Below are 6203 nucleotides of genomic sequence, written 5' to 3'. Positions count from 1 at the left end.
CTATATTCGGAATACATGCCTACATTACATTGATGAATTCGAGCTAGTTCTGTGTCACCCTAAGTTATAACTGGTACATGAATAATCGCATCCGGCATAATTATCCATCACCGATCCAATACCTACGAGCTTTTCACATATTGTTCTTCGCTTAGTTACTTTTCCGTTGCTATTGTTACAATCACTACAATACTGCTATCGTTACTTTTCGCCACTGCTACCATTACTATCATACTACTTTGCTACTAAATACTTTGTTGCAGATATTAAGTTATCCAAGTGTGGCTGAATTGACAACTTAGTTGCTAATACTTGAGAATATTCTTTGGATCCCCTTGTGTCGAATCAATAAATTTGGGTTGAATACACTACCCTCGAAAATTGTTGCGATCCCCTATACTTGTGCGTTATCATTGTCCGATCTATATCTAACGGATAGGAAGGAAACTATGACAATTTACCTGCACTCCTCTCCACATTTGCAGATAAGGCCTTCCCTCGTTGATCCTTTTCTCCCACAAGATCTTGATCTTCCGTGCAACGCACGGGCCTCTTGCTAGTACTCCTACAATATACTATATTATTGTGAAAGTTCATATACACCGGCCGAGATTAGTGCAAACACGGTAGATCTTCATTACATTTCGAACTTTAATAGGACAGAAAAATAAAAGAAACCTGACCATAAACCTATTCTACGGCGGCGACTGACGTCCTCCATCTGCGATCTCCATGTACGGGGGCAGGGTTCAAGAGCCGTGAAGTGAAGGTGCAGTGTCTGGCGAGGAAAAGTAGAACACACGAGACGGACCGGCCAGTTGGCACACCATGCCCTGCCGCCTCCCATGCCCTACTCATCATCGGAGGAGTCCCCGACCTCAGCGGTGCCGGACATTGGACGGCGGCAAGTAGGACGCATGGCTGACGGTGCTCCCGTCGTCGGCCGCCAGCGTGGCCATTGCTTGTGCGGTCCGTCCGCGTCCGGTGACCTCGAGCTTCATCCCCAAAGACAAGCTCTCCCGCAGAGCGTTCGCACATGCGGTCATGGCGGATGTGGTACCAGGTAGGAGGACGATGCGCTATGTTGTGGAGGTTAGCTGGGCATTGCCGCTTTAAGTAGCGCATTCCGGTGAGGCCAAGCGTCCTAGTGCGTCATTAAGTCGCTAGAGTTGGTTCCTCGGGCACCGAGCCTCTTAACGACGGCATACGGACGGATGGCATGAATGCGGGCAGCTGGCACCGGCTGGGAACACACCGCGCGACGACGTTAGGGACGAGGGTTTTTGGTGTGCCAGGGTAGTCATCTACGGTCGTTGGAACGTTGGAGATGCCCTTTGCTCACATGCGATCGACGCATGTCATTGAAAAAGCAAGAGGACCCGGCATGGTCTTAGGTCCTGAGGTTGCAGTTGAACGCGCTACACCACTTCGCGGACGCGTCCCGGCGCCCCGTGCATCATCGACGAGCCAGGTGTTGGGGTGTGTTTGGATTGTGGCCAAAGTGCACCTTACCAAAATTTTGGTCGTAACCCAAAGATTGGTCTTTGTTTGGATGGTTGCCATTTTTTGGCATGCCAATGAACTCTAGCCAACTCTAGTTCATTTTTCTTGCCAATGTCGGCCAAATCATGGGCAACCAAAACCTCAACCAAAATTTTAGCTACCCAATGCTTTGATGGGGCAACCTTGGGCACAAACCAACCATACTGTTGGTTGTTCCATAGCACTAACGCCACCATCGGCACACTGGAACTGACCATGTCTAGCGATGATGAGCGTGTCGCTCACCACGGTCGCCGTGTCCAGAAGCGGTGCTGGAGCTGCGCCACGTTGTTGGCCCCAACGCCCCACATGAACGGTTGCCAGTGGCGAGGAGGTCGTGGGCCCCCTGGTGCTCCACCGACCTCAACTCCAACTCCACATATTCACGTTCGGGGAGAAAAAAATCAGAGAGAAGGATTCATCGCGTTTTACAATACGAAGCCGCCGCCAAGCCCTAAACTCTCACGGGAGGGCTGATCTAGAGTCTTTTCGGGGCTCCTGAGACGGGAATCCGTCACCATCATCATCATCAACCATCCTCTATCACCAATTTCATGATGCTCACTGCCGTGCGTGAGTAATTCCATCGTAGGCTTGCTGGACGGTGATGGGTTGGATGAGATTTATCATGTAATCGAGTTAGTTTTGTTAGGGTTTGATCCCTAGTATCCACTATGTTCGGAGATTGATGTTGCTATGACTTTGCTATGCTTAATGCTTGTCACTAGGGCCCGAGTGCCATGAACTCAGATCTGAACCCTTTATGTTTTCATCAATGTATTTGTGTTCTTGATTCGATATTGCAAGTTATAGTCACCTACTATGTGTTACGATCCGGCAACCCCGAAGTGACAATAATCGGAACCACTCCCGGTGATGACCGTAGTTTGAGGAGTCCATGTATTCACTATGTGTTAATGCTTTGGTCTGGTACTCTATTAAAAGGAGGCCTTAATATCCCTTAGTTTCCGCTAGGACCCCGCTGCCACGGGAGGGTAGGACAAAAGATTTCATGCAAGTTCTTTTCCATAAGCACATATGACTATATTCGGAATACATGCCTACATTACATTGATGAATTCGACCTAGTTCTGTGTCACCCTAAGTTATAACTGGTACATGAATAATCGCATCCGGCATAATTATCCATCACCGATCCAATACCTACGAGCTTTTCACATATTGTTCTTCGCTTAGTTACTTTTCCGTTGCTATTGTTACAATCACTACAATACTGCTATCGTTACTTTTCGCCACTGCTACCATTACTATCATACTACTTTGCTACTAAATACTTTGTTGCAGATATTAAGTTATCCAAGTGTGGCTGAATTGACAACTTAGTTGCTAATACTTGAGAATATTCTTTGGATCCCCTTGTGTCGAATCAATAAATTTGGGTTGAATGCACTACCCTCGAAAATTGTTGCGATCCCCTATACTTGTGCGTTATCATTGTGCGATCTATATCTAACGGATAGGAAGGAAACTATGACAATTTACCTGCACTCCTCTCCACATTTGCAGATAAGGCCTTCCCTCATTGATCCTTTTCTCCCACAAGATCTTGATCTTCCGTGCAACGCACGGGCCTCTTGCTAGTACTCCTACAATATACTATATTATTGTGAAAGTTCATATACACCGGCCGAGATTAGTGCAAACACGGCAGATTTTCATTACATTTCAAACTTTAATAGGACAGAAAAATAAAAGAAACCTGACCCTAAACCTATTCTACGGATGCGACTGACGTCCTCCATCTGCGATCTCCATGTACGGGGGCAGGGTTCAAGAGCCGTGAAGTGAAGGTGCAGTGTCTGGCGAGGAAAAGTAGAACACAGGAGACGGACCGGCCAGTTGGAACACCATGCACTGCCGCCTCCCATGCCCTACTCATCATCGGAGGAGTCCCCGACCTCGGCGGTGCCGGACGTTGGACGGCGGCAAGTAGGACGCATGGCTGACGGTGCTCCCGTCGTCGGCCGCCAGCGTGGCCATTGCTTGTGCGGTCGCGTCCGCGTCTGGCGACCTCGAGCTTCATCCCCAAAGACAAGCTATCCCGCAGAGCGTTCGCACATGCGGTCATGGCGGATGTGGTACCAGGTAGGAGGACGATGCGCTATGTTGTGGAGGTTAGCTGGGCATTGCCGCTTTAAGTAGCGCATTCCGGTGAGGCCAAGCGTCCTAGTGCGTCATTAAGTCGCCAGAGTTGGTTCCTCGGGCACCGAGCCTCTTAATGACGGCATACGGACGGATGGCATGAATGCGGGCAGCTGGCACCGGCTGGGAACGCACCGCGCGACGATGTTAGGGACGAGGGTTTTTGGTGTGCCAGGGTAGTCATCTACGGTCGTTGGAACGTTGGAGATGCCCTTTGCTCACATGCGATCGACGCATGTCATTGAAAAAGCAAGAGGACCCGTCATGGTCTCAGGTCCTGAGGTTGCAGTTGACCGTGCTACACCACTTCGCGGACGCGTCCCGGCGCCCCGTGCATCATCGACGAGCCAGGTGTTGGGGTGTGTTTGGATTGTGGCCAAAGTGCGCCTTACCAAAATTTTGGTCGTAACCCAAAGATTGGTCTTTGTTTGGATGGTTGCCATTTTTTGGCATGCCAATGAACTCTAGCCAACTCTAGTTCATTTTTCTTGCCAATGTCGGCCAAATCATGGGCAACCAAAACCTCAACCAAAATTTTAGCTACCCAATGCTTTGATGGGGCAACCTTGGGCACAAACCAACCATACTATTGGTTGTTCCACAACACTAACGCCACCATCGGCACACTGAAATTGACCATGTCTAGCGATGATGAGCGTGTCGCTCACCACGGTCGCCGTGTCCAGAAGCGGTGCTGGAGCTGCGCCACGTTGTTGGCCCCAATGACCCACATGAACGGTTGCCGGTGGCGAGGAGGTCGTGGGCCAGCTCCTCCATTGGACTAGTCTGCGCTACATTGTCCCGACAGGTGTGCCCCACATGTCGGTTTCCCTGTTTTCCCGGCCATACTCGAGCGTCAGTGCTCCGTTTTGCGCATTAGGCCTTTCACTATGTAGGCCAAGCGAGACAACTTATTGTTTATTTGAGCCGTTCAAGTATAATCATGTGGCGTTTGCTTATTTCTCATTCCTCTCCAAACCTCTTCTCCATCTATCATGTCGCCCTCGGTCGAGTCCATCCTCCCGCATGACTCATTTGAACATTCCGCCGAGTATCATTCGCATGTGGGCCTAGACCATGCTTGTATTTCCAATGTTTTGTAATTTGTCCGACATGCATACAAACAAACGGTTCATTTAAAGTTTCACTTTGCCTCCACTACGTGTCGCTTCGCGTCTTAATTTTGACATCCCATTCGGTTCATGCCCTGACACATGTTGACGAGATCGATTGATGTTCAGAGATCCCATTCGGTTCGTGCAAGGAGATAAAGGTTTGGTCTGTTTCTATGATAGAAATGACCCGCGCGGGGGGGGGGGGGTCTGTGGGGATCAGAGGGAGTATATTGTACGTTCATAAGCGAAACGAACGTATTGTACCCACCCTATTCCTCTTTCAATTGATCTCTAGACCCCGAGATGAAATCGAGAGAGAACGGGTGGGGGCATGTGTGATACCTAAGGTGGATTCAAAATTTTGAACCGGTGATCATAACATCCGCAAATCATATATAATGGGTATTCAATGTTCATCTCATTTTTGAACGTACAATATACTCCCTCCTATCCTTTCTAGTTTACATATAAGTTTTATGTGTAGTCAAAGTATCTCTACTTTGATAAAAACGTATCAACATTCAACAACGCCCAATCAAAATTGTTAGATTCGTACATACTCCTAGATTTGTACTCGAGATGGTTTCCAATTTGTTTTCAACCACATGAATGTGCGTGTTCTCGTGCATGCTCTTCCTACTAGGATTTCGCCATGTATAGCTAGTCCAATAGTAACTTTTTAAAGCTCCCTGTCCAATAGTACTAGTGGAGTACTGACAACAATTGTACTAGAGTATGTAGTGCTCATAGTAGTACTCCCTCCTTCCATTTATATAGGGCCTATGTGGAGGAGAGAGATGTGAAAAAGTAAGGGGAGTGAGCTCCCATGCAAGGGCCTAGCTATATACGCATTCCTAGTTAAATACAATAAATATGAAGAAAGAGATGGAGAGGAGATGGAAAAAGTACTAATACAATAGCCAACCTTATAATTTTTTTTGCGGGAAATAGCCAACCTTATAGCACACACTACTGTATGAGTGCATATAATAGATGATGGCTATAGATGACATGGCAGCTCCTTATAGCCATCGACTGGCTATATTATTAACCATGCTCTAATGCGTCTTTCAAAACCGCATTTGACTATTAACAAGATTAATAGTACATGAGATGTATAATGTGAAAATTATATCATTGGAAGCTCCTTTCACATACGAATTTGACCGTATGATTTGTGTAAGTTGCATGTCAAATATTATTACTCTAACATTTGGTCAAAGTTAGCCTCGAAAAATGCATTAGGCCCTGTATAGTAAATGGAAGAGGGAGTAGTAGTGGAAGTGGATCCTTTGATGTAGGTATCCTTGTCTTACCCTCCCTTTAGGTCACTTACTGGCGGACCCCATGCTTTCTAGGCCCCGCATGTCAGTTACTCCATGG

The sequence above is a fragment of the Triticum dicoccoides genome, chromosome 2A, assembly GCF_002162155.2.
Source record: "Triticum dicoccoides isolate Atlit2015 ecotype Zavitan chromosome 2A, WEW_v2.0, whole genome shotgun sequence".
Lineage (NCBI taxonomy): Eukaryota > Viridiplantae > Streptophyta > Magnoliopsida > Poales > Poaceae > Triticum > Triticum dicoccoides.
This window is presented reverse-complemented; position numbering follows the sequence as displayed.